Here is a 17774-nt window from a genome sequence, read left to right as displayed (position 1 = left end):
GAAATGCAATGCAGGATCTTGGATGGGATTCAGGAACATCAATGAAAAAAGGACATTGAGTAAATACGAAGTCTTAATATTAAGTATGGACTTCAGTTAAAAATAGATATCAATATTGGTTCATTAATTGTAACAAGTGTACTATATTATGTTAGATGTTATTTTTAAGGACAACTGGGTGCAGAGTTGTACAGGGAAATCACTACTATCTTCATGATTTTTCTATAAATCTGAAATGTACTAAAAATAAAGTTTATTAACAAAATATGGTACTTACATGAAACAGAAAGAAGAGCCCCCAAATAATTAATGCTAATAAAAATTTTGCATCAAAAAACAAGGAAGGATATAATAATTAAATCATTCATCCTGGTGAGTAAACAGTTTTAGAACTAGTAGTCAAAATGGAGATGACAAAAAACTTCCACATTTGTTCTCAATGTAGTAAGATAAATGAGAGAATAGACCATTCTTTCTAACCTATCTTTATTTTTACTGTGCAATTTATATGTTTACCTCCAACATCTTAAAATTCTTTGTTTTACATATTGTTTCCCCTTATGATAAAATTAATGCATATTCATTGTAGAAAATTTGGAAAACATCAAAAAGTATAGAGAAGAAAGTAATACCTACAATTTCACTACCCAGTTATATAAGAAGTTTTTTGAGGTTTTAGTATTTTATTTTCTAGCCTTAACATTTTATTTTATTAAATTTCAGATATCATGTAAGTATTTCTATAGTAATATGATCATATTTAAAACATTACTGAATCTCATTTAGGTAATTTTGTCCCATATTGTGTTCTAGAGTTTGAAGATGTGAGAACATAGCACATAAATTATGCCTACATAATGATATATTTTTTTTAAGATTTTATTTATTTATTTGAGAGAGAGAGCATGAGAGGGAGGAGGGTCAGAGGGAGAAGCAGACTCCCCGCCGAGCAGGGAGCCCGATGTGGGACTCGATCCCGGGACTCCAGGATCATGACCTGAGCCGAAGGCAGTCGCCCAACCAACTGAGCCACCCAGGCGCCCCATAATGATATTTTTGATTACATGCATTTGCTAGCCAAATAAAATAAGTCAATTGAGTTTTAAAACTATCCAAACTGATTGACATCTTAGGTAGAGAGTCAATTTGATTGAAAATCCTTTTCACTTTTGAGGGAGTCATTCATTCAATGAATATATGCAAACTTACTATATGCCAGGCTCTGGAAACAACAATGAACCAAAGAGAAAAAATTCCTAACTTCACAGAACTTATACTCTAGTGGTGGGAATTATCAGAACAAGAATTTTTAAAAATGCCTCTCATTAATATGCTAAAGGCTTCAATGGAAAAATTAGACAACATGCAAGAATGGATGGATAATGTAAGCAAAGAGATAAATATTTAAGAGAGAATTAAAAAGAAATCCTAGATATAAAAAACAGAGTAACAGAAATACAGAATGCCTTGGTGGGTTCATCAGTAGACTGGACACAGCTGAGGAAACTATCTCTGAGCGTCAGGATATGACAACTGAAACTTTCAAAACTGAAAAGCAAAGAGAAAAAGACTGAAAAAATAAGGAATATCCAAGAACTGTGGGACAACAATAAAAGGTGCAACATATACATAATGGCAATACCGTTTAAAGCATTTATGACTGAGAATTTTCCCCAAACTAATGTCAGATACTAAACTGTGGATCCAGGAAGCACAGAGAACAATAAGCAAGATAAATTAAAAAATCCTATATGTAGGTATATCATATACAATTTCAGGAAAATCAAAGATAGAGAAAAAATCCTGAAAGAAGCCAGAGGAAAAAAACACCTTACCCATAGAGGAACATAGGTAAGAATTATATTGTACTTCTCAGAAACCATGCAGGCAAGAAGAGAGTGAAGTGAAATATTCAGTGTTGAGAGAAAATAAGCTACTGCCCTAGAATTCTTTGCCTTGTGAAATTATCCTTCAAAAGTGAGGGAGAAATAAAGACTTCATTAGACAAACAATAATTGAGAGAATAAATAGATTAAAACTTTTAGGCGGTTACATAATTGTCTATGTAGAAGATCCAGAAGAATTGACAAAAAGCTCCTGAAACTAATAACAGATTGTAACAAGCTTGCGGGATTCAAGGTTAAATGTCACTTGCTTTCCAGAAACAGACTCATAAGTACAGAGAACAAACTGATGGTTGCCAGAAGGGAGGGAGAGATGGGCAAAATAGATGAAGAGGAATGGGAAATACAGGCTTCCAGTTATGCAATGAATAAGTCATGGGGATATAAGCTACAGCATAAAGAATATAGTCAGTGGTATTGTAATGGCACTGTTTGGTGACATGTGGTAGCTACACTTGTGAGCACAGCATAACATATAGACTTGTCACATTGCTATGTTATACACCTGAAATTAATGTAACATTGCATATCAGTTATACTTCAATAAAAAGAAAATTGCTTTTCCGTATACCAGCAATGAACAAGTAGAATTTGAAATTAAAAACACAATATCATTTACATTAATACCACAAAAAGTGAAATAGTTAGATATAAATCTGACAAAACATGTACAAGATCTATGTGAGGAAAACCACAAAACTCTGATGAGCAGAGTCAAAGAGGTGAATAAATGAGATAGTCTGTGTTCATGTATAAGAAGGCTTCATATTGTCAAGATGTAAGTTCTTCCCAATTTGATCTATAGATCCATTGCAACCCCACTCAAAATCCCCATAAGTTATGGATATTAACAAACTGATTATGAAGCTTATATGGAGATTCAAGTGACCCATAATAGCCAACTGAATATTGACTAAATACAAAGTCAAAGAAGTGTCACTGCCTGACTCACGACTTAACTATAAGCTATAATAATGAAGCCAGTGTGATATTGGTGAAAGAATAGACAAATAGATCAAAGGAACAGAACAGAGACCCAAAAGTGGACCCACATAAATATAGTCAACTGATCTTTGACAAAAGGAGCAAAAACAATATAATGGGGGAAAAGGTAGTCTTTGAGTTGCTGGAACAACTGGATATCTACAGGCAAAAAAATAAATCTAGACATAGACCTTATATTCTTCATAAAAATTAACTCTAAATGCATCACAAACCTAAATGCAAAATGCAAAATTATAAAACTAGAATATAAAATAGAGAAAATCTAGGTGACTGTGGATATGGCAGTGACTTTTTGATATAACACAAAAGGCATGATCCATTAAAAAAGCAATTGATTTGCTGGACTTTATTAAAATTAAAAACCTCTGCTGTGCAAAAGACAATGTCAAGAGAATAAGAAGATAAGCCAAAGACTGGGAGAAAATGTTTACAAGAGAAACATCTGATAAGCCATAATATACAAAAAGCTCTTAAAACTCAGCAAGAAGAAAAAAACCTGATTAAAACATAGGCACAAGACTTGAAAACTTTGATTAAAGAAGATATACAGAAAGCAAGTAAGTATATGAAAAGATGTTCAACATTGTATGTCTTTAGGTAATTGTAAATTAAAACAATGAGTTACCACTACATACCTATTAGAATGGCCAAAATCCTAGACACTGGACATACCGTAGACTAGCAAGTATGTAGAGTAACTGAAATTCTCTTTTATTGCTGGTGTGAATACAAAATATTACAATCACTTTTTTAGACAGTTTGGCAATTTCTTACTAAAGATGCTCTTACTATATTATTCAGCAGTTATACTTCTTGGTGTTTACTCACACTACTAATGAAAACATATCCACATAAAAACCTGCACATGGATGTTTATAGCAGCTTTTTTCATAATTGCTGAAACTTGGAAGTAACCAAGATTTCTTTCAGTAGAAGAATGGGTAAGTAAACTGTGGTACATCCAGAGAATGGAATATCATTTCAGTGTTAAAAAGAAATGAACTATCAAGCCACTAAAAGACACGGAGGAAACTAAATGCATCTTCCTAAGTTAAAACAAAACAAAACAAAAAAAAACGGTCTGAAAAGGCTGCATGCTGTATGATTCTAACTATATGTCATTCTGGAAAAGATAAAACTATGGATACAGTAAAAAGATCAGCAGTTGCCAGGAATTGAAGAGGAGGGAGAGATAAATAAGCAAAACAGGAAGGATATTTGGGACAGTGAGACTATTCTATATGATACTAAAATGGTGGATACATTTCATTATATATTTGCCAAAACTCATAGGATGTACACCATGAGTCAGCCCTAACGTAAACTATGGACTTAGGGTGATAATGTGTCAAGGTAGCTCCATCAAATGTAGGTAACAAATGCGCCACTGTGGTGTGGGATGTCGATAGTGAGGGAGATTATACACTTGTGGGAATAGGGAAGTATATGGGTACTCTCTGTACTTTTGTTTAATTTTGCTGTGAACAAAAAACTGCTATAAAAAAGTTTATAATTTAAAAATATTAAATGGTGTGGCTGAGTTCTCTAATGAAATATTCTGGTGAAGAAACGTCAAAATTATTTAATTTTTCAGAATTTTAAGCATGTATTTCCACAGAACAAAACTATAAAATATAGAGATAAAACATATAATTTATTTTCATGTGTATTTACAATTTGGCTTACAATTTATATAATGAAAGACGGTAAGAAATTGTTCTTTTTTTAAAAAGAGAGTTTAGTTTATTAGCAGTTGAGACAAAATTGAAACACAAAGCACGCCTCATGAATGTTGGCAGGAAATTGAGATGAGTTTAAAAAAACATATGAGGGGACAGTTGAGGCAAAGTTTGTGATATAAGGCTCAGACTGGAAGTGGTTGGTTATGTATTATTCTATAGTTTGACTCAGTGGAATCAAACAGTATATGATGAGGAGCTTTTAATTTATTTTTCAGGTTTATAACCTTTCTGAGATAAGGGACTGTGTGAAAACAGAGCCATCCAGAAAACTATGAAGAAATGTTACTTCCATTCAAAAGAAAACAAAGTAGAAGGTAAATAATTATTGACAGTTTTTACCAGGAGTTTTAAGCAATTTCTTTTTCTCCAGTGTTTTTTTTTTTTTTCTTCCTGTATAGTCACTCACAGTTCTGTTATTTTCTTCTTATACAGGGCTAATGGGCTGATGACATAAAGTGTAAAGTGCTAAGGTGATGGAATTATCAGAGCAGATGCTGTCATTAGCTATGTGTGTTCCTATTCATAGATCAGTATACAAACCACTTTCTTCAGATCTCACCATCTAGAGCTATGCAGAAAATGCTTAAATTCATTCATTTAGTCATTCATTCAATGATTATTTATTGAGCAATTACTATGTGCAAGGTGCTATTCTGGGATATGATCCTAAGCACAAGAAGAATCACTTCACAGTCATGGAAATTACTGCTTACTAGAAGAGATGGACATTAATCAGATAATCACATACAATAGTAATGGCTAGGAAGAGGCAATCTGTAGGAGGGTACATAGGAACTCAGCTTGGGAAGTCAGAGAAAAACTGTCCCCAAAGAAGTGAAGATTAAGCTGAAGTCAAAGAATAAATAGCAGTTATCTGATGGAAGAGGGCAGGAAAGAGTAGTCCAGGTAGAAAATATTTCGTTAAATATGTTGGCATAGACAGCGTTTAATATGAATTTATTATCAACATATAATGGTAAATAATAGAATAATTGCTTACACAAATGATACAACTGACTTTGCATTAAACATGTATTTCAAACTCTAAAAGGATTAAATTGGCTCTGTTAGGGAGATGAGGTCATGAGTGGGTCTTTTTTCTTTTCCATTTTTCTAAATATAGTTGAAATTATTTCATATAATGGGAATATTTTATGAAAAAAACAAAATAATAGCGTTACCTCTATTGTGTTTTATTAAATACCCTGTTTCCTTGCTTCTTTATTAAAAAATATTTAGCATTCAACACCTTAATTTCAATCAATATAAACTGGATTTTCTCAAAAATACTACATTCTTTTAAATGTCCCCATTTATAACTTAGGGCATTCTTGGCATAGAGGACAGCCTTATAAGGGGAAGGGGTGCCGTACCCCAAGAGGGACCTCTCGACCAGTCAGAATGCTCATTATCAGTCCAATTATCCCTGATAATTGGCCTGCTTGTGGGAATAATAGGCTGGGATGATTTAACTCAGTGCTGACATATTTATATTTATAGCATCCTATACACTGCATTCTAACCTTCTTAACATTTCCTTAAATAATGGAAGAATCTGATTCTAACTGTTAGAATACTTTATTTGCTCAATATTTAACTTCCTGTGAACACTGAAGAACTGCTCTGCTGAGACCCAGGGAATGCTCCTTGTTTGTACTAAACTTTGCAGTGTTGGCAATAAATCTTACATAACGTCCAGCTTTCTTATTTTGTCTCTTTACAACATTCTCCAAAAAGACAAATCTCCCTTCTTGGACTCTGTGAAATTTCGTCATAGGATAACACTCTTAGAATGGAGTCACTTGGCTTGTAAATGCTTACCAGCATTTCAACACTTCTGGATGGCTGGCTGATGTCCAAATGAGTCTAGGGAATGGCCAAGGAGAGGAATTGTGATGGAATTTTACAGAGGATAGGGTATTTGCTTTTGTGTGTTTCTTGAAATAATTAGGTTGAATTAGGTTACACTCATGGTATAGTGTTTTAAGGTTTCCAATTTGAGATTCCATTGTCCTCACTTTTTTGCATCTTGTGCTCCTGAAATGTGTTAGCAGGATGGAGATGTTTGCATCCCCTAGGTCTCTTTTTTTTAGGTGCATAAATTTATCTGTTTAATAAATAGTTCATACACTGGCCAGAAACCAAGTGGACAAACTGTACTCACTAACCCTTTAATACTTGGCTCCTTTGTATAATGACCCAGCCCATTATTAGATAATGAAAGAGTGTATGAGAAAGTGGGAGATTATTTATGATGGAAACAAAATGAAACTAATGGGACAAGATTTGAAAGCTGTGATGCATGAAAGGTGCTATGCAGGCAGCTTTGGCACCATGACAAGCAGAGAGAAAGGCTCAGTGGGAAGCAGCAGTGTGAACATGACTATGAAAAAGAAAGAATGGATTTCCTGAATGAATCCTTGCCATCTGGTGTTTGTTTAATACACAATGAAGGTCAAATGGCTACTGATCCTTTTTTCTATAGTCCAGTGACTACAAGAATGAGAGGAATCAATGCGTTTATCGATATGTCTGGAAATGACTCACCATATGATCTGATTGAGTCAATAAAACTGAAGTAACTTGTCATTACTCTTTCAAATGTGGTTTGGATCTATGACTACAGTTCTGCATTTTTTTTTAGCCAATTTGCTGGATCAAATGTGATCGGTACTTTTTTCAAGATTAATGTTTTGAAGCATTTAGTTTTATAGGTAGGTAAGATGAATAGGAAGGGTCAGGAAAAAGTCTCTCATAAAGCTGAATGTTTCTCCCATTTTCAAATGGATCTGGTAAACATTTGTTTCTGTTTATTGGTGGTGATTATGGGATTTTTTTTCCCACTTTGCCTTTTCTATGTATGAAATTGATTACACACCTATTTTATATAACTATTCCTAGGGGACATATTAACTTTTAGTGAAGTATTTTTTTAGCATTATATGTAAACAACATACATGCTGGGGAAGTCATATGTGAGTCGAACACATTATTTTACGTAACATTTTCATTCCTGCAGGTTTTTCCAGGAATGTACTTCCACAGTATGATCCTGGAACTCTTACCCTTTACAATGAAAGATGCAGGGTTTTCTGTTGAGTTCTTTTCTAAAGACTAAAATAAAAGATACTTTTCTCACATTAATATTTCTCAGCTGCCATGAAAACAGGGATAGGAGAAGCCAAAAATAGAGGAGCCAGCTGTGGGAGGCTGCTGCTGTTTCTTTTTTTTTTCAGGACAACTCAGAAAAGTCTTTCAAATTCATTCCCTAAAGAGTGTATTAAAACAAATACTGTTTCATGTGCTTGAATGCTGTACTTTAGAAGCTGATATACACTCAACAGTGACACCGTGAATGTTATCTGACTATAGTGGTAGTAGAATTGGTAGTTTGTCTTCTGGGTAGCTCTGTTTAGTATTCTTTATCTCTTCTCCTTTTGAAAAGACTCTTTACTGAAGCTAGTTAATTAAGAGTGAGGCAATTATGAAAAATATTCTCCTCTCCCTCAAGTAGACTCAATGTATTTCATTCTGATGCCACAAATTTTGTTGTTTTGAGTTTTTTCCCAGAGCATAAAAGTATTACATGTAAACAGAAAAACAAAGAATCACCCATCATTCCAGTATGCAAAGGCACCATATTTAATATATTGACTTCTTTATTTTTTCTATTTTTTCTTTACTTAACTGAGCTAATACTGTAAATATAATTTTATAATTTGATTTTTTTATTGTTGTTTTTGCTTAACATTTTATCTGAGTTTTTTATGTCCATGAAGCCTTTTCTGCAACTCTCATGCCCAGGTAGACTTGTTACTCCCTGTCTTTGTGTTCCCAATGCTCTGTGATACTATATTCTAACATAGTACTTTTAATATTATGTTTGTTTTTTTTATTTACCTGCTGTAAAAGCTTAGAAAGCAAGAACCTACATTTTATGTCTTTTGCAATATAAAAAATGAGAGTTTACTGATTAAAGGGTATAGACAAGAGCAGAAGGTACTCACCTGATTGTTAGAATTGTGTATGTACTGGGGCTATTAAGACAGAGGACTGATACAACAGAAATCATGAGTTTCTTGTACTTAGTAAAAATTTGAATTCTATAACACAGAAGGATGCTTAAAACCTCAAGATACTAATATTCTATTTGATTGACAAATAAACTATCTAATGACTGGGTAGGCCTAGCCCTAAAGTATAAAGTCAGTGAATTTGTATGGTTCATTCCTGGGTAAACAATGATGTTAGCTTTTATGACCAACTGGCCATCAGGTTTTTAAACTAGCATCATTTATAGATAAAGGGATATTATTAGCATATAACACATGTAAGCTTAAGGTGTACAACATAATGTTTTGACATGCATATATATTGCAAAATGTTTACCACAATAAGGTTAGTTAACACATCCATTACCATTTTTACATGAATATGTGGTGGTAACTTTTAATGGACTCTTTTAACAACTTTCAAGTATGTAATACAGCATTGTTAATTGTAGTCACCATGCTGTACATTAGATTCCAGAGCTTACTCATTTTATGGCTGGAAATGTGTATCCCTTGAGCAACATCTCCCCATTTCCCCCATACCCTAGCAACCACCATTCTACTCAGTTTCTATGAGTTCGGCTTTGTTAGATTCTACATGAAAGTGAGAACATACAGTATTTTTCTTTCTCTGTCTGACTTATTTTACTTAGCATAATGCCCTCAAGGCCCATGAATGTTGTCACAAAAGGCAGTCTTTCCTTCTGGTTTATGAAATTGGCCATCATTTAAAGGGTCAGGTACTTCACCAGGCCTTGGAGGTCTTTTGGTAGCAAATGTGAGTAAGGTAGGTTGACAGGTCGACAGGGCTGTGGATGCTCTACATGTAGTTTTAGATAACTTAGAAGATAACTGGATTCAGTTGGGGCTTGCAAATCCCAAGAATATAGAAATGACTTTCAGGTTAATTGCCTTGGATTTTCTCAAGGTGAAAGGTGCAATAGAAATGTCAAAATGTGAGTACTGTTATTATATTTTCTGTTATCTACCAATAGCTTTACCTCTCATGACTCATTTATTCAAAAGTTGGCATAAAACTAAGAAGCAGTTCTATATTCAAACTTTGAATAAAGAAAAAGTAAATTTGGGATTTATTCTGCATAAATAAAGTTCATAATATATAATTTTTTCTCAAATCCATGAATTTTAACTCTATGGCTATTTTGCCTGCTGTTCTTTTTTGAAACAAAAAATATGTGGGTACATATTGTTTTAACAGACGGATGTTGGGATTATGCAAATAACTAGTAATTTTAACTATAGGAAATCTTTATTATGTCTCCGCTGCACTTGCTTGTCATTTTTTAGGATGTGATTCATTAGATTAAAAATATGTTTCTTCATCTATTTTCTATGTCTCCTTTTCCTTTGGATAATAAAGACTGACTTTAAAAAATAGGATGTCCCAAAGACATAACCTGATATCAAATCTGTTAGCAAAAATATTTGCCTGAATCACTGAAATATTGAAATTCTCTACGACCTACAAATGCTATAATCCTACTAAAGATAGTGTTATATCAGGATTGGTTTCCCATCTTCCTCCATTGCTCTAGAGACCTAGAATAAACTATGAACATTAAAGAGTTCATAGCTTCCCATAAACACCAAGTACAAGAGAAAGGTAGTTGATTTTTACTTATGAGATTGAATTCTATTAAGACTGACACCGGTTTCCTTAAGTCCTCCCTGAAGAAATTTATGTCTGGAATATGGGTTACTACCTTGTCGCGCAGAAAAGCCACAAAAAGTGTCTATTTTGTTTCAGAATATCACTGATTTGGGTTACCTATATCCGTATGTCTCCCTGTGAGAATATTTTGTTTAAGGTTACCTTTTCTCAAAAAGTGTTCATACAAGGTATATCAGAAGTATACTCCTTAGATTATTATGTTATTGGTGGTATTATTATTATTGTTATTATGATTTTGCTCCTGGGCTAGCCCCAAAAGCTGAAAGTTCCACAGTTTTGTAACCTGGAGGAAATTATCAATAACTAAGTCTGATGACTTTCCCTTATAGTTAGGTGCAATCTGACTCTTTCATTGGTTGCTGATGATTCTGTGGTGAGAAAGAGAAAGACTGCAGGCATGGTTGTTTAGAACCAGAGTGGTGAATGCTACACACATAGCGTGGACAAAGCTAAATATCAACTCAGAATTTTTACACTGAGTAAATCTGAACTCTCTTTCTCACCTGTAAATTATCAGACTCACCTAGTCTAACAACTATTAAGTCTTAATCTATTTCTTTTACTTTTTTTAGGACTGAGAATTGGATAGAAGACTCAGTGGTGTTGAGGAGTATTTAAATGCCTTGGCCCTTTAAGGAAATTCTACTGAAATCAACATAACTAAGGTAAAACAAATCTCTATTTTTAAGATATGTCTATCTTTCACAATATAAGATTTGGCACCTCTTTTTTAAAAAAAATTTTCAAGTTTTTATTTAAATTCCAGTGAGTTAATATGCAGCATAACATTAGTTTCAGGTGTAGAATCTGGTGATTCATCACATACATACAATACCTAGTGCCATCTCAACAAGTTGACTTGGCACATCTTAACTAATTATTTAAGTTTTAAAAATTCTTATAAAAACTCCCTTCCAGGTAAACCATACATAGTTTAAATATCTGAGTTACCATTCCAGGCTCCTCTCTGCTCTGGAGTAAAAGTCTTGCTTTATGGAAATGGGATTGTGGGAATGTGATACCCTAAAGAAGGATGCACTTTTTGTTTTTTGCTCTGAAATTCCATCCTTTTCCTCTCTCTCTGAGTTGCATTGACTAAAAGAGTTATTTTCCTGTGTACTTTTAAAAGAAAATATTAAACATCAGCTGTCTCAAATGCCAAAAGAAATGTGTGTGCATGGATTATTGAATTTTCTAACAATCTAGGTAGTTGATTGAGAACCTGGTGAGTAATATATCTGTCCTGAAAATTATTTGGCTCCATATCCTAAGGGCTTTGTTAGAGGGGTGGGTAAATCTCATTTTAGGCTGAGATTGAAATGAAGGAATTTCACTCTGGAAAAAAATACATATTGATCTTTTTGTTGGCCTGGTGTTTACTCAGCTAGGGTCCCACTGAATGGGCAATCAACAAAACAAGCAGAGGGAAATTCTAACAGCACAAAAGGTTTGAGTAGGAAGATGGTCAGAGAGGATCAGATAATTAACCCCAAAAAGCTGGGTTCAGTGCCTTTATTGGGGGAATTACAGAGATAAAGTAAGGTCATTTCTCTTGTATAGAAGAAGATGGAGGGGTCAAGAACTTAGAAACATGGAGAGGGAAGACAGCGAGAAAGGACCTGGTGCTACTCTTCATTTTCTGCTGTGTGACAAAGGTCAAAATGATGGCACTTCTGGACTTTGAAGAGATGATCTTTCCTTATTGGGATTAAGTTCCGAAAGTCTCATTCATTGAGCTTCCTAAAAGTAGCAATGTACATTTCAGAATGAACTTCTAAAGCACAAGGGTCCTTGACTCCATGCTGGAAGTTTCCCAGCTGAACTAAGCAGTAGAGAGCTACTCTGGATAATCCTCTTGACCAAAACTGTATCAAGCAATATGGCCTATTCACAGACAACCTTTAGGGTTTTAATCTCTCAAAATGTCCAAAGACATTCATTACACATAAAAATAATACTTACATATTCTTAGCCAAACATACCAACACTATCCAATAATATCTATACACCTAAATTCAGAAAATAACATAATGATTTTTTTCTATGTATTGTACCTATTTACCTATAATGCCAAAGAAATTGGGGTTTTTTTTTGCACAATTTTAGAGAGTCCAAGCATTTTCTTATTATAAATACCTTAGTTCTTCCACAGTCTCATGGGAGATCCCATGCACTTGCAATCCAAGTCAAAATGATATATGAAGGAGAGTATTTTATTTGACTTAATGACCAATTCTCATTTTATTCTAACCATAGTTTCAATTGGTCTTTATAAAGCCTTTTTTTGAATCTTAATAAAATCTGTCCATGGAGAAACCTGCTAATTTTTGTTCTGAGCTCTTACAAGTTGTTGTTGTGTGTATATACATATATACATATATATATATATGTATACACACACACATATATATAAAATCTTAACATTTTCTATTTCATAATATTGAGCTTTGTAGTTTCTAACTTGAATTAAAAGAAATCAGTGGGGACTGTATGGTGTTGAGTGACAAATTTAGAAGTTCTTGCTGTTTACAAAGACACGGGTAAATTAATATCTATTAATAGGTTAGTTTTGGGGGGATATGAATTTTATAAATACCGATGCATTCCATTTACCATATTTTTTGTTGTTTTTCCATATCATAGGCCTTTTGAGTTAGATCCTAGGAATTAGCTACTATGTTTGAAGAAATTTTTTTTTTTTAAGTTTGGAAAGCCACAGAAGTGAAGAAAGTACTTTCTTCATCAAATTTGAATGGAAAACAAGCTTAGGAATTTTACACATCTTTGAATTCTAGTGACATCAACAGTTACAAATCAAGTTTCTTCCCTGCCTTATTTGGGATGTATGCAAACTGAGTTAATATAGTTCGTCATTTTTCACTCAGGGAAATTTTATGACTTCATTTTTAGAAATGAACTCAAATTCAATTCTCCCTTGATTGAGTGACTAAGGCAGTGACTTCACCATGGTATATTGTGCAGGAGAAAAAAGTATCAATGAATCACAGAAAGTTTTGATTAAAGCATAGATTTTATTCCACTTAGTGATTCATTTGTGACTTTTCTTTCTCTTTGCTGCTTAAAGTGTTTCATTCCCCCTCGGTCTAAGCAAGGAGAACAGGGGCTGAAAAAATATGAATGTCTTCTCTCTTCACTGTAAAAAAGGCAGAGGGGTGAGAATCGTAGAAGAGAGGCTTTTCCTAAATGGGTTGTTGCCCAGAGTTGTCAGGGTCTCCTTTCTTTAAATAATGAAGCTAAGGGAATGATCAAGTCTAAAGACTGAGTTTTTTTCAAGAAGGTGTGAAGAGATTGATTATGGCAGATCAGGGACAGAATTGGTGCTCTGCTTCTACTGATATTCTTGAGGTAATTACTGAGATTGTTTCCTGCAGACCAACCCTCCATCTTCTCTTTACGGGGTTATGTCAGCCTCCCTGCCTTACTGTCAACTGAGGTTGGCCGATGTTGAGGCTAAACTGTGGTCTGTGGGTGTGTGCCTGGTGATGGTGGTAAACAATTCAAAATAATTTTATTCAGATCAGTGAACAACATTCTGCTCTTTTGACACACTCTTACCATATTTTGGAAAACAAGTTGTCTGTCCCAAAATAAATGGTCTAATTTCTTTTTTCTAAAAGGATCAAACCTATTAATAAATGATAGATAAAATGTAGGTTTTTTTTTTTTAATTCTGAGAAATAAGAGTTTAAGTAACCAGAATAGGTGTACAATTTTTGGTTTTCTCTTACGTGGTATGATGATAAGATAAAAATATTGTACTTAAGAATGTCAGGGTGGGGGGATGGGCTTGGCAAGCAACATAACGTTCTTCTGAGGATTGTGAAGCTGTCTTCTGCCTTATAAATGGGAAAAAAAATAAAAATGCCCTGCCTGGTCCTCAGGTCTTGCTAACAATGATAAAACAGTAGGCATGAAAACTCATATTTTTTTTCATTCATTCATGTAACAAATATACCAAATAGCTTCTCTGTTTTTTTAAAGATTTTATTTATTTATTTGTCAGAGAAAGAGATCTCTCTTTCAAGCAGGGGGAGTGGGAGTCAGAAGGAGAAGCAGGCTCCCTGCTGAGCAAGGAACCCAATGTGGGACTCCATCCCAGGACCCTGGGATCATAACCTGAGCTGAAGGCAGACATTTAAGCAACTGAGCCACCCAGCTGTTCTCTTCTCTGTTTTATATGAATAATGTATCATTCTGGACTATATATTTAAAAAGCAGATAGGCAAAATTACCAATATTCTTTGAGATTGTGTGAGTTCTTAAGAAACACAAATACCTAAGAGAAAATATAATTTAAGAGTAAGCTTTATTTCTATTTGTTATATGATAGTATTTCATAATTGTAACTCTTTCTACAACTAATAAAATCTAACCAAATAGTATTTTGAGTGGCATAGAAAATAGCTTCTAGTATTAGATACAGAAATATGTAAATCAACTAAACTCAACTGTATGATAATTGGCCAACACACCTCTCATTTAACCAACAGTGAGCTATTCCACAAGTATCTGGGAATCAAATGGTGACTGTGTAGGTGTAAATGCATCTCTAAATTAATTTTCCAATAATAGACAATCTCTAACAAACAGAATCTTGGAAAATAAACAAGCATAAGGGCAGGAAGGATATTTTGTTTGTGATTTTAATAAGTATGATGTTTTTTTGTGTTTAGATGCTGTGGAATTTCATCAACCACACAAAGCATAACAAAAGTAAACTTTGACTAAGGTTTTCTCCACACACTGAGCTTTTGGTGTCACTACAAAGAAATTGTTCTAAGGGCAAAAATCTACTGTGTCTGTTTTATTAAAAAGGAATTCTGTTTTTTCCCCCACAGTAACTGCATTATCAACTCAGAACATTTCACATCTTTATTCATATGTATTTCCCTATTTTGTGTGTATATATATTTATATTTATATATTATATATAATTATATATACACACATATATATATTTATTTTTTTCTAAAGTTTTATAGTAACAAAATTTCCATCAAGAGTGTGAAGAAATTATTGGGATACATTAAAATAAATAATGGTAAAGTAAAATCATGATTCTTCCATGTAAACATTTACACCATAATTGTAGATTATAGAGCTAAAATGGTTCTTAGAGATGTTTTAATAAAATCCCTCTAATTCATAAAAAACTGCAATTAAGCAATTTGTACACTATTACATAATTAGCTATATCTACATCCAAAAAATTTTATATAGTATTTTTTAACTTTATATGGCATATAAAGCACTCAAATGGAATAAGAAACAAATTTCTGATGCTAAGATTCAATATTCTTTCCAAGATGAGCTATTACTAAAACATGGGACAACTAATGACAAAGCTCTAGACTTCTCCCAATTTTCTTTTAAATTTGTTTGTCCGTAAGTTTTATCCTCAAGAGTATTATAGATTTTATAGGAACCCATAAATGTATAAACTCTATGTCCTCATGGCTTATTTGTTCTATTAAAAGATAAAATTATACTTCAAAATAAATAATGAAGTTTTCAGATATAAAGAAAACAGCAGTCAATCACACATCATAGATGTGAAAATGGAAATTTCTCTTTGTATTGAACTCTTCATGTAAAACCCTTCCACTTTTCATGTTTTAATCCACAGAGCAGAATCCAGAGAAAGCATTAAAATAGCACAGTCAGTGTGAATTATTGAAGAGTAGATAACAAAAAAAAAGAAAATCACTTTACTAGGGCTAGAATTATTTAAGAATTTCAAATCTCTTGTCCCTTATTCATGATTTTGACGGCCTCTTTATGACAAGTTTTTGTGCTGATGAATTTAGTGATTCTAACTTCTTACACAGGCTGTCTTTTAGAAATTATAACGGCACTGCTGCAGACATTAAGGTTACTGATACTCATTTCATTCCTATATATCAGGTCACATAAAAACTCACTGAGATATCTACATTATGAATAAGCTTGGTAAGAAATGTGGACCTTGGTTGAAGATCATGGTAAAATTCTCTTCTTATACGTCCATTATAGATGTACATCTGGTACATTAAAAACATTTGTAGCAATAGGTAACGACTCTTAATGCTTGTATCATACAGAAATTTGAAGGTATCAAGTGGTTTTTAAATGACATTTGCATGGTTTGCAAGAGGACTAAAAAATGTATTTACTCTCAAATTGCTTAAATATCAAGGGCAAACTGGTTGGCAGATGACATAACAAATGTTAATTCCAGTCCTTTCTTCTCCCTTCCAACCCAGAATTTTTAGTGATGAGGTCTACGGGTGATGGGATAGTTCAATCAATAGTTATACCCTATCTCTATCACTTAGACGCAAATTATTTCTTATAATAGAAAGAACTCTTTTGACAAAGATTGTGAGAAAATGAACATTTATTCAAATACATTTTGGAAATAATTTTTGTGGGTTTTTTGGTGAGGATCCCATAGATTTTGACACTTCTTAATATATTGGCTTCCGTATAAAATATTGGCACTTAAATGGTATTCTCATGTTAAGTCTGAAAACATAGCCTCTTTGCTTACACAAATACCTTTAAAAGAGGGTAATTAGTGACCAGTGGCTAAGAAGACCTCTGTGTTGAGAGGTTATGCTAAGCCTCTTGAAGATTCTCCATGTAAACAAGTCAGACCACATCACTCATTATCCCTCCTTTGTTTACTTAGAAAAAGGTTCAAACTATTTAATGAGAGGATTACCCATACTTCAACTCTATTGAAAAAGATTAATTGATATTTTCCTGTTGGAGGTTTCACCACTTGCATTTGGCTTCCACTCTCCTATTGTTATTGATGCTGTGATCAACAGAGCAAAGTTGCTTAAAGGTTATCCAAATTTCACAGCTTAACATTACTCAAACTAATTATATTTTTTTCCTTGTCTCTTAGACCTTGAGTTCCAAGGACTGTTAATTTATCACTCGAAGAGACTGTGTTTTCAACTTTACTTGTCTGAATTGAAAATTATATGACTAAAATCTGGATACTTTGGACACTTTTGCTGACTATGTTGTAGACAAAGTAGAGCACCTACTCAAAATGGAATATTAAAACATAGAGCCAAATTTCCATGTAAACCTAAAAATAATGAATTTTTTCACTACCATGTATATAGGAGATTTTGAAAGATAATTTCAATATCTTACCATCATCTTGGGAACACTATATGTATTAAAAAAAAAGTCCTACCATTTTGAGATACAATGCTGTGATAGAAATCTTTACAAATTTTTCCCCAAAAAATGTGTGTATTATGGACATATGGCTGCATATTTGGATAACACCATTTGCATTTTTCAAACTTGCATTTTTTTAAAGCACTAGCTTGGCTTTTGCTGTCAGAATGGCAAACTG

Source organism: Mirounga angustirostris, unplaced genomic scaffold (assembly GCF_029215605.1).
Source record: "Mirounga angustirostris isolate CCGP_5_RB_7025 unplaced genomic scaffold, mMirAng1.0.hap1 SCAF_9, whole genome shotgun sequence".
Classification (NCBI taxonomy): domain Eukaryota; kingdom Metazoa; phylum Chordata; class Mammalia; order Carnivora; family Phocidae; genus Mirounga; species Mirounga angustirostris.
This window is presented reverse-complemented; position numbering follows the sequence as displayed.